This window comes from Nicotiana attenuata, unplaced genomic scaffold (genome assembly GCF_001879085.1).
Source record: "Nicotiana attenuata strain UT unplaced genomic scaffold, NIATTr2, whole genome shotgun sequence".
NCBI lineage: Eukaryota > Viridiplantae > Streptophyta > Magnoliopsida > Solanales > Solanaceae > Nicotiana > Nicotiana attenuata.
Genome location: NW_017670727.1, coordinates 18,315 through 35,646, shown reverse-complemented (window position 1 = coordinate 35,646; position 17,332 = coordinate 18,315).

Below are 17,332 nucleotides of genomic sequence, written 5' to 3'. Positions count from 1 at the left end.
TTTGCACTTTTATCATTTTTCAAAAAATCAAAAAAGAGAGGAAAAAGAAAATCCAAAAAAGAGTTTGCATGTTTCATCATTTCCAAGGAAAAGACAAAAATATGTTTTCTATAAGTTAGTTGTTTTTGTTTATTCTCACCCGTATCCAATCTGCCCGAACTACGCATACCTGATTCTCGTCTTTCGGGGCGTGTACGTAGGCAACCCACATAGGGTCCGGTCTTCCTAGTAAATCTTAGGTTCTTGGCTTTGCGGGGTCTTAGCCAAATTTTACACTTCTAGCCACCTTTTGGCTAAATAAGTCATTTTGTAAAAATAATCGCAACCATATCTTGCATGTGTCTAATAGAGAATGTTATTGTCTCACATAATATTGGTTTAAGTTTTCTCATACAGGTGTGAATTTACTAACCGGAGTTTGAACAGGACAGATACCCCAGGACCGCTGCATTCAGGAGTTGCTTAAGGAGATCTATTTTTATTTTAAGTTATTTTGAGTATGTTTTTTTTATGTCGTCTTTTACTTTCTAGTTTTGTACAATAATGTCAAGTTTTTTGTTATTTTGTAAAGGCATGGTGTAACTCAAAAATCTAAAAAAAAAAAAGAAAAAAGAAGTTGTATTTTATATTTCCGTTATAAGTTTTCTTTAGAATACTAATTCTAGAAATGAAAAAATTGAGGTTGTTTCTCCTTTAGGTAATTAATATCTAGGACTTAAAATGAATTATTTTTATGTTTCCTTTAGTATATTAGGACCAAAATTCAAAAAAAAAAAAAAAGAGAATTTTCTTTTAGTACTTCTTTAAAAGCTTTCCTTAAGGTGTTAATTTTAAAACCCAAAAGATTTTCTTTTGAGGTGTTTCTTTGGAAAATTAGTGAAAAAAAAATTCTTTTTATTTTCATTAGAACTTTAGGATATTGCACATAGAAAATAAAAATATTTTATCTTTTGTTTATCATTAGAATTCCTGCTTTAGGCAATCAAATTTTTTTTAAAAAAAAGAAGCATTTTGTATTATCTTTTTCATTGCTTGTTTCAAAATCTTGCGTCAGAATATCAAATAAAAATTCAAAATATTTTTCTTTGGTTTATTGTTCGGACTTCATTTCAGAAAAAAGAATCAAAAAATATTTTCTTCTTGTAGGATTTTTCCTTAATAATTTCCCATAGAGTGTTTGTGTCAAAAAGAGAAAAAAAAATATATGCTCGTTAAGCTTGAGTTTAGAATAGGTCATAGAACAGTAAGTCTAGAAGATTAAAAAAAAAAAAAAGAGGATTTGCTTCTTTCATTTCTCTATTTACTCATCAGAGTAGTCATTAAGGTAAAACAAAAAAGAAAGGGAAAAAGAGAATGTCGATTTGTTTCTTGATCTTCCAGAACTACGCAAAGATCTGATTCATGCGGGGTCATGATACGTAGGCAACCTACATATGGTTCGATCAAATCATTTTTTTATTTTTTAAAAAAAAAAAAGAGGAAAAATGGGAAAAAGAGAAAAGTAAAGGAAAAAGAGGCAGAATTGTGGGATGTGAGAAATGAGAAGGAAGAAAAAGAGTGATAATTAGAAAGAAAAAGAAAGAAAATGAGCAAGCTAAGAAGTGTGAGGGAAGAAAAAGAGAGGTTGACATAAACAATTGGGATGATGCCAACTGACCTTTGTACCCTCGAAGTCATTTTTAGAACCGATAACTGTGGTTAGGTGCATTGCACGTAAAGTGAAATTATCTTATGTTAAATGCCCTAACGCTAACGTGATGGTTTCATTTTGTCGTATCATTTAAGAAAGGTGGTTGGTTTTGTGGTTTTTAAAGTAATTCTTCCATACAACACAAAGGCAAAAGGCAATGGCAGAGAACAACAGAACTGAGTGGGTTGATACGGGTGCCCAAAAGCAATTTTTCAGACCCATATACGAAAGGCTTTGATCCTGCTGTTCGATGCATGTACCACTCTAAAGTCCGGGGGCATAGCATTGAAGATGGTCGCTCTTTGAAAAGGGAAATAAAAAGAATGATTCAAGAAGGGGTAGTTGCGGTCAATGACAGTGACAGGGAGCATGCGAATCCTCTTGGGAACTTGTTGATTAAAGTTGATAATGGTCTTGGCAGTATTGATGCGAAACTCAGTGGCTAAGATGCCGTGCTTGGTAATTGGGAAGACGCTCCATTTCTTGGTCAGCCGGAGTGGAATTTTGGTGGTTTATTTTGTTGTCATTTCTGTTGTCCGGGTTATTTCAGGGTTGTAATCCGGATATTGTCTTGTTACTCACCCTTTTATCCTTTCATTTTGCTCGGTTTGTTTAGTCGTAGTAGCTCGTTTAGTGCTGTCTAGGTTTGTTCCAGGGTTGTAAACCCAGTTTAGTTTGCTTGTCTTGTTGTTCGAACCGTTTCACCGTCTGTCTAATACAATTTCCTATTTTCTGTTATGTCTAGTCATTTTTTTTGCTCAGTTCTCTTTTCTTTCCACAGTTCTTTTCCTGCTGGTTCTAGTGACATGACAGGCATGCATAATTCTCAGCCTGAGCTTGAAAGTTAGTTTAGTCATGAAGCATTGAAATAATTTTGAAGATGATAGGGACACTTGAGGGAAATAAGAACAAATTTTGACACTTTGAGATCATTTGAAGCCCGAACCATGTGAAACTGGGGCAGATAGAACACAGAGAAAACCCTATTGAAATGCATCAAGCCTCATCAGGCTGAGGCCAAAAGCAAGTTCGCCCCAAATTGGCAGGGGTTGTTCATCGTGACGAGAGTGTTGTCCAATGGCACTTTGTATTTAACAGACATAAAAGGCAAGTGTATTGAAATGGCCATCAATTCCGATGTGGTCAAGAGGTATTATTTTCTTTGGTTTAATTGTATTTGTTCGTACTTGGCATGTTTTGGAGACTGAAATGACGAAGGCATTTTGTTCTGCTATCCAAACACTTTATCCTTTGTTACCCCTTTGAGCCTCATTTATTTTCTTTCGTACCCCTCTTTCGGAATCAATAACAACTCGGGAGCTCGAGCAAGGAAAATCAATGAAGAAACAAGAAAACACAGTTCAAAAGAAAAGAAAAGAAAAAAAGAGGAAAAAGAAAAAAAATGAACAAAAAAAAAAGGAAAAAGAAAAGAAAAGGAGAAAGAGAAAAATGAATAGAAGAAAAGAAAGAAAAAGAAATGAAAAGAAAGAAAAGAAAGTGGAAGAAAAGGAAAGATTGCAACAACAAAGTAATTTTTATGACCTGAACTACGTTGGACTTGATCCCGAAAGGGTACGTAGGCAGCCTCTCTCTGAGGTTCAGTCACACCGAAATAAAAGTCCAAAGTCCCCAAGGAAGAAACTGGGGCAAAAGTTGTGGTTGTTGTGGGAAATTTGATTCCGAAAATTGTAATTTTGAACCCATGTTGAATTGTTTTGAGCCTTTGATACCCTTTCTTTCTCACTCTATCCCAAAGCCCACATTACGGTCCAAAGAAAGACCTTCCGATCAGTCTTCAAGAAGTGCCAAGATGAGCAAGCAGAAGTGATTCATGTCAGGGGCAACACTCCGGTACAAGCAGAAAAACAAGGAAAATGAGAGAGTCTTATTGGTGAAAACCCTCACGGGCCCCATAAGGCAAAGTGAGTTGAGAGAAATAAAAAATGAGAGAGTCTTATTGGTGAAAACCTTCACGGGCACCTTGAGGCGACTGTAAGTTGAGAGAAAGAACGAAATGAGAGAGGCTTGATGGTGAAAACCCTTCGGGCACTACAAGTCGAATAAGGATTGTGAATCAAATTGGATAGGCGAAGCATCGAAGCCCAGTTTCACGGCAAAAAGGTACAACAACAGCTGAACATCAGATTTGCTTAACAGAATAGGTCGCAGGTGCATGTCAGAGTTGGTATCCACATCCGATAGGTTTCTACTTTGTGGTCTTCTTGTTGGGAATCATCTCTTTCCGTTGTCATCTACTCTGTCCCTTTTGTCTTGTTTATTTCCTCTTCCTGAGTCTATTGGGTCAACACAAGTGAGAAATGACTTCAAAATTTGCCACCAGCTTTCCAATTGCACAAACGGGATCTGGTTAGCACATTAAAGCGTCATAAGTTAGGAAAGAACAGCAAGCACACTGAGTTGGCAACAATCAACAAGCTTTGGGATCCTTGTGAAATGCAAAGGCTTGGTATATATCAATTCATGAACAAAGCAACAGATGAAGGATTGGGGTGAACAGATCAAAGGTATTTCCTGTGATAGGATTGACAAAAGGTGGTAAACCAGTGACGAAAAAAATCTTCCAAGCAGAAATCAAAGAGCCGTAGACCTCAAGGACAGGACCAGTGGCTTAGAAAGAACAATATACGCAATGAGGGGGTGACAAGTGTCGTGCTTTGGGGTTCATGTGAGACACAAAGGTTGGCAAATATCAGTTCAGGAGCAATGCAACAAGTAGAGGGTGCTGGGTCTGAACGAGAAGAGGTATTTTTTGATTAAAGGTCTACAAAGGAAGTGGTTAGTCCAGGAACAAGCAGGGTCTTCGAATGGAAATTAGTTATCATGACAAGTGAAGGAGCAATAGACCCTAGGGCCAAGGTCAATGGTTAAGTCAAGAAAGGACATCATATACACGGAGTGGGGGGCAATAGACGTGCTTTGGGGTTCATATGAGACACAAAGGTTGGGGAGGCACCAGTTCATGCAACGCAACAAATAGAAGATATTGGGTCCGAAGAAAAGGAATTTTCTGTGATGGGGACGACAGAGAAAAGGGTTAGTCCATAAACAAGCAAGGTCCTCGAGTGGAAGTCAGTCATCATGGGAAATGAAGGAGCAATCGCCCTCAAAGTTCAAGGCCACAAACCAACCACCATGTTTTTAAAATTGACAAGATTTTTCTTTGATTGAAACAGGGGCAGGAAATTTCGTTTGTTTCGGAGGGAACTCTCCGTAGGGGAAAGAGCAAGCACCAAAACAGGTTTGACCGTAAACTCTCAGGACCCTCCTAGAAAATGGGACCCAATGTTTTTTTAAACAATCATGAGTAGCATAATTTAGCATAAAGATACCTCAGGGAATATAAGTGGTCTCAAAGTCGCATGTTTGAAGTAGGATCCAATTAGGAGTTCTCAGGACCCTCCTGGAAAATGGGACCCAGTTTTTTTAAACAATCATGAGTAGCATAATTTAGAATAAAGATACCTCAGGGAATATAAGTGGTTTCAAAGTCGCATGTTTGAAGTAGGATCCAATTAGGAGTTCTCAGGACCCTCCTGGAAAATGGGACTTAGTTTAAATCTCAAAACAATCATGAGTAGCATAATTTAGCATAAATGTACCCCAAGGAACATAAGTTGGTTTCAAAGTTGCCTGTTTAAGATAGGATTCAATTAGGAGTTGTCAGTACCCTCCTGAATAATGGGACACAGTTTTAAGATCTCCTTTAGATAACAAGATACTGTTGTAGGATAGTATAATTCAGCCGTAGAATTGGCACTCTTAAGATAAGACTTGAATTTTGATTTTCAGGACCCTCCTGGATAATGGGACGTAGTTTTAAGGTCTGTTTAGATAACAAGATATAGATAACAAGGTCTGCTTAGGTTAAAACTATTTTTTTTAACTAGAAGTTGTCAGGACCCTCCTGGATAATGAGGAGTAGTTAAGACCTATTAGATAACAAATGTAGTGGGTGTAATACCTTTAGAAGATATAACTTAGGTTCGTAATTGTTAGGAGTTGTCAGGACCTCCCTGGATAATAGGACTTAGCTTTCAAATTCTTATAATAGTTGGTAGAATAACTCAGTTTAACACTCACATCTATGCCCAGCCACCAAACTGGGGCAGAAAATCTTCTTTGTTTGTCTATTTTGTTGAAATCAGGCGCCCACCTGGAGAACAAGGGAATACATTTCAAGTTGCAGCAATCAGGCGCCCACCTGGAGAACAAGGGAATACATTTCAAGTTTCAGCAATCAGGCGCCCACCTGGAGAACAAGGGAATACATTTCAAGTTGCAGCAATCAGGCGTCCACCTGGAGAACAAGGGAATACATTTCAAGATTCAGCAATCAGGCGCCCAACTGAAGAACAAGGGAATACATTTCAAGTTCAGCAGTCAGGCGCCCACCTGGATAACAAGGGAATACATTTCAAGANTGCTTAGTGTACTGAAATTTTGGTTTGCTTTCTGCTGCAAATTGTCTACTGCAAATTCTGCCAAGTTGAGCAGTTATTTACAGTTTTTTTTTGGCCAGAAATTCCAAATTTCAGCACTGTTCCTGCACTTTTGGACAGTTTCTGCTCGGCAAAAGAAAGTTACCCTGTTTGTTGGTGCCAGTTTGGTCTAGTGTCAGTTGGTCCAGCAGGCTGTAAATGTAAATCTGTAGAGTTGTCTGCAGCATAATTTTCTGCTTGGTTCTAAATTTTAATTACATTTTGAGTTTGATCCTGTATAGTTGCTGAGTTGCTGAATCGGGCTGCTGAAATTTGCATAGCTGTAGATTCTGCACTGCTGCAGCCGAAGAACTGTCCTGATTTCCACTATAAGTCTGCATTGTTTTAGCTTGCCAGCTGAAGAGAATTTGATCTAGAAAAATCTGTCGGTTTGGGGCTGATGTTTGGTGACGAAAATTCAGACCGTGCTTCCTGTTTTCTAGATGCAACTGACTTTTTTTTATGTAAACTCTTACTTTGGATTATCTTTAAAACAAATAAAAAAATGAAAAAGAAGAAGAGAAAGCAGAAAGTAAAGAACGAAAAGAAAAATATTTTTTTTTGGGATTACTACTTTTTTTTTGGGTGATGTGTTAAATGGAAATTGCTTGAAGTGTATTGAGGCTGCAAAGTTGTTTGGTTGAATTACCATTGCTTCAGTTGTTCAAGAACATTGCTCGGGAGATTACCATTAGGCTGCAACTTTGTCAGTTATTGTGAGGCTGAACAGAATTGATTGACCAGTTTATGCATATGTGACCATCTTTTGTAAGTGGTTTGGCCATCGGCTAGTAACTCATCTTTAAATGAGGGTCAAGAGTTAGATAAGGTTGGATTTGTATCTTTGTTGCTTAGTATCAGATGGTTTTGGTGGTATTGAAATGGTTTCAAGTCGATTTTCAAAAAAAAAAAAAAGAAAAAAAATGTGTTTTTCTGTTTCTTAGAGCTTTCATGGTTTGAGTTTTATAAAAAATAAACAAAAACATGAGTTAGTTTATGTGCTCCATTCTCGATCTTCCAGAACTACGCAAAGATCTGATTCATGCGGGGTCATGATACGTAGGCAACCTACATAGGGTACGATCGAATATTTTTTTATTATTAAAAGGAAGAAGAGAAAAAAAAGAAAAAAGAGAGACAAAGAAAAAAAAAGAGGTGAAATCATGGGATGTGAGAAATAAGAGGAAAGAAAAGAGTGATAATAATAAGGGAAAAGAGGAAGGAAAATGATCAAGAAAGTGCTAGAAAAGCAAAGAAGAGAGAGGATTGAAATGAACAAATTGGGATGATGCCAACTGACCTTCGTACCCTCGAAGTCATTTTAGAACCGATAACTTTGGCTAGGAGCATTGTATTAAATGTGATATTTTTAGCTGTTAAATGCCCTAACGCTAACGTGATGGCTTCATTTTGTTATACTCATATCAGAAGGGTGGTTGGTTTGTGGTTTTTGAAGTGGTAACTCTTCTCTACAACATAAAGTCAAAAGGCAATGGCAGACAACAACAGAACTGAGTTGGTTGATACGGGTGCCCAAAAGCAATTTTTTAGACCCATATGCGAAAGGTTTTGATCCTGCTGTTCGATGCATGTACCACTCTAAAGTCCGAGGGCATAGCATTGAAGATTGTCACTCTTTGAAAAAGGAAATAGAGAGAATGATTCAGGAAGGGGTAGTTGTGGTCAATGACAGTGACAGGGAGCATGCGAATCCTCTTGGGAACTTGTTGATTAAAGTTGATAATGGTCTTGGCAGTATGGATGCAAAACTTAGTGGCTAAGATGCCGTGCTTGGTCATTGGGAAGATGCTCCATTTCCTGGTTAGCCGGATTGGAGTTTGGTGGTTTATTTTGTTGCCATTTCTGTTGTCCGGGTTATTTCAGGGTTGTAATCCGGATATTGTCTTGTGACTCAAACCCTTCTATCCTTTCACTTTGCCTTGTTTGTTTAGTTGTAATAGCTTGTTTAGTGCTGTCTAGGTTTGTTCAAGGGTTGTAACCCTAGTCTAGTTTGCTTGTTTTGTTGTTTAAACCCTTTCACCGTCAGTCTATTGCTATTCTCTGTTTCCTGCCATTTCTAGTCATTTTGTTTAGTTCTCTTCTCCTTTTACAGTTCTTTTCATGCTGGTTCTAGTGACATGACATGCACGCATAATTCTTAGCCTGTTTTTAAAAGTCAGTTTAGTAATGAAGCAATGAAACGATGCTGAAGATGATAGGGATATTTGAGGAAAATAAGTAAGGGCATTTTGAGATCACTTCGAGCCCAAATTGTGTGAAACTGGGGCAGTTAGAACATAAAGAAATACTGTTAAAATGCATCATGCCGCATCGGTTTGAAGCCAAAGGCAAGTTTGCCCAAATTGACAGGGGCCGTTCGCGGTAAGGAGAGTGAGAGTGTTGTCCAATGAGGCTTTGTATTCAACAGATGTAGAAGGCAGATGCGTGAATATGGTTATCGAGTCTGGTACAATCAAAAGATGTTGCGAATGTATTCTGTGGTTTGTTTAACTGTGTTATTTGTACTTGGCATGTTTTGAAGATTGGAATGACGAAGGCATTTTGTTCTGCTATCTAAACACTTTATCCTCTGTTACCCCTTTTTGAGCCTCATTTATTTTCTTTCATACCCCTCTTTTGGAATCAGTAACAAAATTCATAAACACAAGCGCGAAAAGTAAGTGAAGGAAAAAGATAAAGAAAACAATGGAAAGAGAGAGAAGAAAAACAAGAAGAAAAGAAAAGAAAAAAAGAAGAAAAAAAGCAAGAAAAAAAAAGGAAAAGGAATAGAAAAGAGCAACAACAAAAGTAGTCACATGAACTACGTTTGACTTGATTCCGAAAGGATACGTAGGCAGCCTCTATCTGGGGTTCAGTCACACCGAAATAAAAGTCCAAAAGTCCCCAAGAAAGAAACTGGGGCAGAAGTTGTGGTTGTTGTGAGAAATCTGATTCCGAAAGTTGTAATTCTGAACCCATGTTGAATTGTTTTGAGCCTTTGATACCCTTTCTTTCTAACCCTATCCAAAAGCCCACATTACGGTCCAAAGGAAGACCTTCTGATCAGTCTTTGAGAGATGCCAAGTCAAGCGTGTAGAGGTGAATCATATCAGGGGAAACACTCCGGTCCAAACGAAGGAAATGAAGAATGAGAGAGTCTTGTTGATGAGAACCCTCACGGGTACCCCAAGGCGATGAAAGCTGAGAGAAATCAAAATGAGAGAGTCTTATTGGTGAAAACCTTCACGGGCACCATAAGGCGACGGTGAGTTGAGAGAAAGACCAAAATGAGAGAGGCTTGATGGTGAAAACCCTACGGGCACCACAAGTCGAATAAGGATTGAGAATCAGATGGGAAATCACCAGACGAAGATTGTGAAAGACGATAGAGCAGCGAAGCCCAGTTTCACAGTTTGGGGGTATAATAGGAGCTGAACATCAAATTTGCCTAACAGAATATGCCACAGGTACATGTCAAGGTCGTTAGAGTCGGTATCACATCCGATAGGTTTCTACTTTGTAGTTTTCTTGTTAGGAATCATCTCTTTCCATTTTCCTTCCACTACGTTTCTTTTGTCTTGTTTACTTCCTCCTCCTGAGTTTGTTTGGTCATAACAAGTGAGAAATAACTTCAAAATCTGCCACCAAGCTTTCCAATTGAACAAAACGGGATCTGGTGAACACATCAAAGCGTCAAGTCAGGAAAGAACAGCAGGCACACTGAGTTGGAAACAATCAACATGCTTTGGGTTCCTTGTGAAATACAAAGGCTTGGTATATGTCAATTCATGAACGATGCAACAAATGAAGGGTTGCGTGAACAGATCAAAGGTATTTCCTGTGATAAGATTGATAAAAGGGTGTTAAACCAGTGACGAGCAAGACTTTCCAAGCAGAAGTCAAAGTTATCAATGCAAATGAGGGAGCCGTAGACCTCAAGGACAGGACCGGTGGCTTAGAAAGAACAACATACGCAATGAGGGGGTGACAAGTGTCGTGCTTTGGGGTTCATGTGAGACACAAAGGTTGGCAAATATCAGTTCAGGAGCAATGCAACAAGTAGAGGGTGCTGCGTCTGAACGAGAAGAGGTATTTTCTGATTTAAGGTCTACAAAGGAAGTGGTTAGTCCAGGAACAAGCAGGGTCTTCGAATGGAAATTAGTTATCATGACAAGTGAAGGAGCAATAGACCCTAGGGCCAAGGTCAATGGTTAAGTCAAGAAAGAACATCATATACACGGAGTAGGGGGCAATAGACGTGCTTTGGGGTTCATATGAGACACAAAGGTTGGGGAGGCACCAGTTCATGCAACACAACAAATAGAAGATATTGGGTCCGAACGGAGAAAAAGAATTTTATGTGATGGGGAGGACAGAGAAAAGGGTTAGTCCATAAACAAGCAAGGTCCTCGAGTGGAAGTCAGTCATCATGGGAAGCGAAGGAGCAATCGCTCTCAAAGTCAAGGCCACAAACCAACCACCACATTTTAAACTGACAAGATTTTTCTTTGATTGAAACAGGGGCAGAAATTTCATTCGTTTCGGAGAAACCCTCCTTAAGGGATAAAGCAAGCACCAAAACAGGTTTGACCATAAATTCTCAGGACCCTCCTGGAAAATGGGACTTAGTTTAAATTTCAAAACAATCATGAGTAGCATAATTTAGCATAAATGTACCCCAAAGGAATATAAGTTGGTTTCAAAGTTTGCACATTTAAGATAGGATTCAATTAGGAGTTTTCAGGACCCTCCTGGATAATGGGATGTAGCTTTAAAGTTTGTTTAGATAACAAGATGTGGTGGAAGTCGTACTTGCAATAGATATAGCTTAGGCTAAAACCGCCTTTTAACTAGAAGTTGTCAGGACCCTCCTGGATAATGGAAGTAGTTTAAGACCTTTTAGATAACAAATGTAGTGGGAGTAATGCTTTTAGAAGATATAACTTAGGTTCGTAATTGTTAGGAGTTGTCAGGACCTCCCTGGAAAATAGGACTTACCTTTCAAATTCTTATAATAGTTGGTAGAATAATTCAGTTTAACATTCACCCATGTGCCCAGCCACCAAACTGGGGCAGAAAATATTTCTTTGTTTTGTCTATTTTTGTTGAAATCAGGCGCCCACCTGGAGAACAAGGGAATACGTTTCAAGTTCAGCAATCAGACGCCCACCTGGAGAACAAGGGAATACATTTCAAGTTTAAGCAATTAGGCGCCCACCTGGAGAACAAGGGAATATATTTCAAGATTCAGCAATCAGGCGCCCACCTGGAGAACAAGGGAATACATTTCACATTTAAGCAATCAGGCGCCCACCTGGAGAACAAGGGAATACGTTTCAAGTTCAGCAATCAGACGCCCACCTGGAGAACAAGGGAATACATTTCAAGTTCAGCAATCAGTCGCCCACCTGGAGAACAAGGGAAGTACAATTCAAATTTTAGCTTTCAAATTTTTAGTAATGTTTGGTAACATGATGCGCCCAGCCACCAAACTGGGGCAGAAATTTTTTTTCTTTTTTGTTTGTCTATTTTTGAAATCAGGAGCCCGCCTGGAGAACAGAGGCATTTATTTCAAGTTTTTAGCAATCAGGCGCCCACCTGGAGAACAGAGGCATTTATTTTCAAGTTTTAGCAATCAGGAGCCCGCCTGGAGTACGGAGGCATATATTTCAAGTTTTAGCAGTCAGGAGCCCGCCTGGAGAACAGAGGCATATATTTCAAGTTTTAGCAGTCAGGAGCCCGCCTGGAGAACAGAGGTATATATTTCAAGTTTTAGCAGTCAGGAGCCCGCCTAGAGAACCGAGGAATACATCTCAAGTCAGCAGTCAGGAGTCCGCCTGAAGAACAGAGGAATACATTCAAGCTCAGTAGTCAAGCATCACTTGGAGAAAGGGAAAACACTTCAGAATGCAATTCAAGTCAGCAACAAAGGAGGCTGGTGGAAAGAATGCGAGTAAACAGTCCGAGATGATCAACGGAAGTTAGTCACAATCCAAAATAATAAAAGAAGAGGAGAAACAAAAGAAGGCAAAAGTGAATCCAAATGCAGAAGTAGAGAAAGATGTGAATTTCTTAAGACGTGATTGGAGTTACAAGCATGGTGTGGTGTCCGGGTTTGGTCCGAAAAGCTGAGGAAGAATGAATTAGCACCTGCAACTAGCTAGCGTCAAGGTTCAGATCCAAAGTCTGCATGAAGAACCATTCAAGACTCAAGATCAAGTTTCAGAAGACTTATAGATAGGAACCTTGTAACTCATAGTTGACAGGCTTAGCTAGTCTCTTTTCATTTCTTTTGATTTTGATGTAATAATAGGACCGCGGACCGGAACCTCGGCGGAACGGCACCTCGACTGGCTCTCCACCTCGGCATACTCCATCATCTCACTCACTTCTGAACTACACTGACCTGATTCCTTTATAGCCAAGGATATGTAGGCAACCTCTGAAGCAAGGTTCGGTCAAATCTTTCAAAAATGCTTCCCACGGAGTATTCAAACGGGCAAAAATCGCTCGTATCCGCTCACTTTATCTTTGCATGAAAACTCTTCGTGTTTCCTAGCAAAGAGGGGCAGCTGTGAGCACGTGATTTTTGCCCTATATGAATTACTCCCATAAAATATCAGAAAATAATTTTCCCCAATTTTTGCAATTTTATAGGAATTTTTGTAGAATTTTGTTAATTATTTGCATTGTTGTGCATATTTAATTTCCATTAAAAATTAAAAAAATACCAAAAATACCATGCATTGCATTTAGATTTTGTTCACATTTTAGGATTAATTAATTAGTTAGTTGCTTTATTAAAAAATGAAAAACACAAAAATGACTCATTTTTATATTTTTAGCTTTTAAATTTAGGATTATTAATTTTTCTCTTTAATTTAGGATCAACTAATTGTTGTAAATATTATGGTTAGATAATTAGCTTATTTTTACAATCTGAATTAATTTAGGAATTTAGTTTAGGGTTTTAATAAATTAAAGAAGAAGAAAAAACAAAGAAAAGGGAAATAAAAGGGGGATTTGAACAAGGGGGTTTTTTATTTTGAAATTGGACCAATTTAATATAAAACCAGTCCAAAAATCTGGCCCAAATAACTAGCCTACCCAATCGGACCCCCTCCTCACTTAAAAAGTAACCTAGACCCCTAATATAAAGAGGAGCAAAATTACACCTAAAAGAGGGAAGACCCCAACGCCCAAAAATCTGAAGAGGGCGCCGCAATTGACACAGACGACCCCACCCCTGAACACTCTGTTTCGACGATAAAAAATCAAAAAAAAAAAAAAATAAACGCAGAAGGGGGGATGGTTCTGCTTCAATACCCCTTCTTCTTCAACTCACTCATGACCACCGAAACAGCCAACTTCAATGGCTTCATCTTCTTCAGATAAGGAGCAGCCAGCTTCCATGGTTTCTTAACAGAGAACACACAAACACAGCCTTCCATCGTCCAAGCAACGCCCCTTTATCTTCTTCTCTTCACACCCCATTAGCTTCTTCTTCTTTAACAGCGGCGAACTCGCCGGAAATACCGTAACACACACACGCACACACGAAAATAGAAAGGAGGACGGATATAAAAACAGATCCAAAATCAAATATATATTTTGTTCTCTTCTTGGATTGTTTTTTTTCCGATTGATATCAAAGGTGAAACTACTGTTTCTTTGAATTTTCGTCCTAAAAAATGGAGTCCGATTGAAGTGGCGAGTGTCGTCTGAGGTTCGTGGCTCCGGTTCGAGTGCAGCTGTCCGGGCTCTTGTTGCTGTTGCTTCTTCCGGCCAGATCTGGTCGTCGAGTTTATTGTAACTGAGTTCTTATTAATATAATTGAGGTCAGATTCTCACTCTCGTCTTTCTTCTCAATTTCGTGCAGTAAATTTGGACGAAATGGGTTTATTTGGTACATGAATATTTGAAATGGTCAATATTTGTTCATGTTGATGTTCATATTGCTTTGTGTTCTTCTTGTCTGGTTATTGTCTTTCAGTAAGTTAGTATGAGAAAATTTTGAAGTTGGTATTGAAAATGCTTGAAATTGGTTTTCACTGAAAAGACCGAATGAAGGTATGCATACGTTAGTTCTGATCTGGTGTTCAATCTGTTTGGATGATCAAATGAGATACAACATTTCAGAAATCTTAATGGTCCTTGTATTTCATAGTCAAATTTTGTCAATTAAAAATAGAGGTGAAATTGGTGTCAGGTTCCTTTTTTTTGTGCTAGCTTTCGATGGAAATTTATGTAGTGAAGTTGATTAGCCAAATACAACTGTGCTCATTTTGAATCTGGACTTCGTAATAATTTCAAGAAATTGAGAATGCTCATGATTGCTTCCGTTTGAATATGAATACTTTTAGAAAATAAATTGAGGTGTGTCATACTAGCCAAATTGTACAATTTATGTCCCTCGTAAGTTAACGTAGAAATCTTTTGGTTAGGATAAATTGAGGTGCGCCGTGCCGAACAAAAATGACAATTGCGTGACCCTCGTGTTAATTAGCTTTAATTCAACCTTAGAATTCGAGGCGTGCCATTTAGCAAATTCCATGGCCCTCGCAAAGTGCAAACGCGCAGTTACTTTAGGCGCGTATTTAATAATCTACTTTCCTAAACTCGGGTGCGCATTTATGTGACCCAAATCCAAATCCCAACGAAGTTAAAATATGTCAAAAATCACGGGTGCATTTATATGACGTGGTTCGAGACGTGTTTTTAACGACGTTGTAATTCTCTTTAAAAATAATAATAAAAGCGGTTAAAAGTTAAAATTGCACATAGGTTCAAAAATGCATTAAAATCAGATAATAGGCCAAATTATAACAGTTGAGCGATCGTGCTAGAACCACGGAACTCGGGAATGCCTAACACCTTCTCCCGAGTTAACAGAATTCCTTACTCGGATTTCTGGTTCGCGGACTGTTAAACAGAGTCATTTCTTCTCCTCGATTCGGGATTTGAACCGGTGACTTGGGACACCATAAATCTCCCAAGTGGCGACTCTGAATCTTAATAATAATCCCGTTTCGATTGTCACTTCAAGTTGGAAATAACTCCCTTTTATTATGCCCTTCACGGGGTGTAAAAGGTAAAAAGGAGGTGTGACAGGTAGGGCAAGTAATACACCTTCAGCTTCAACTACTTCTGCCCCCTGGAATAGAAAGAGGAACTGGTAGAGGTAGTGGAAGAGGAACTAGAAGTTTCGGGTTTGGAATGTTTCAATCAAGAGTGGGTTCACAAGTTTTTCTGTAAGTACTTCAAACTTAACTTTATATCTTGTTTGCTTTAACAACTTTACTAAATATTTTCTGTTTTGGTAGTCTGGTGGAGGTAAATCAATAGTGATTTCTCATGGTGGTGAAAAGAGGTCCTCGTCAGATATTCATGAATGCGCCTACAAGCCAACAAAGTGGAGTAAAATGGAATGGTAGACCAGCCACTACTAGAAGACCACTTGAATGAACTGCTGCATCTCATTCCAGAACTACTGCATCCCATTCCAATCTAAGTCAAGCAAGTTCATCATCCCAGCCATCCAAGAACAACTATATGTAGTTGTGTATCAAATGTTGTTATTGTGACTGTTAAGTTATTTTAGAGCTACCGTTAGGTTATTGTGGAACTGTTGTTTAGTGGTGTATTGAATGTTGTTATTTTGTTAAGGCAATCTACTGTTATTTTGGTATGCTGTTAAGATGTCAACCTATATTTTTGTTAAGGCGGGCTGCTATTAGGTGACTGTAATGAACACCTTCACTCTATGATGAAATATGTTTAAATTGAAAATTTCTGGCAAATTCATCTCTTTAGTGTTACCACTTTAGTACTCCCTCCGGTTCACAATAAGTGTCCAATTTGCTTTTTCATTTTGGTTCAAAATAAGTATCCAGTTATGTAATCAAGAAAGAATTCAATTTATTTTTATAAAATAACCCCTATGTACATATCCCTAAAAAGTTTTCTTACTCCTCACATTAAATGTTTAATTAGAGGTAGTTTAGTTATAGTAGGTATTTTTGTATAGAATTTAGTATTTTCTTAATGGGCGTGCTAAAAGCAAATTGTACACTTATTGTGAACCGGAGGGAGTATTTCAGCATTTGAGCTGTATTTAGGCAGCAATTTCAGCCACTATTTAACTGTGTAAGCAGTGTATTATCTGCATTTTTAGGTCACATAGCAACAAGCACAAACAAAACAACATTAACAGTTGCAAATTTTTTTATTCATTTCTAACAAAGGGATACAAAATCTACCAAAAAGCTTCATTCATTTTCTTACATTATATAACAATCTTTAGAACTACCAAACACAATCAACTTCAATACAATTACAATTAAAATCAACACACACAATCTCCTCCAATTTCTTTGAATGCTATTTTTCTTCAATAATGCATCAAATGCCCTCTTCTTCTTAAGCAACCCCAAAATCACAATTTTCAAGTGTTCTGGAGTTGGGGGATCAAACAACACAAAGAAATTACATGCCAAGCGACTGTCCCTCTGAAAAATCGAAGAGAAAAATTAATAAGGAATATAAAATCGATTATAAAAGTACAATTCATATTTACCTCATAAAATGGACATCCATAAAATCGACGATCCGAATTATCAACACTCCATGACTGTATCACCATAGCTTCTTCACCATAATAACAAAATTTTCTCACATTATGCATTTCCCCTAACCCTAAAATTGAACCCTTATGTCGAAAAGAGAAGGAAGAAGTAGAAGAAGATTGTAATATTGGCAACAGAAAAACGCATAAGAAGATCAAGAAGAAGAAATTTTCTGCAACTTCGAGCTTTCAAGGAGGAAGATGAAGGTGAATACGGGTCCAATTTGAGAAGAAATGGGTTAAGGGCCCTTTTATTCTTTTAAAAATGGCCGTTGGGATTTGTTTGTGGACGTTGATTAAAGTCAAAAATTGTCTACTTCTACTGTCCACGCGCTTATACCATTTTGTGTTACACACACTTAGACCTGATCAAATGAGGTGTGTACTAGATACACTTTAGAAAGATTGCTTGTGTAATGTTATTATCGTCCACAGAAAATATGTAAGAGGGATTTGGGGCATAGGCCAGGTGGCAACTTATGTAATTTGCCAAAAGTGGAACCCACAACTTACATGTGT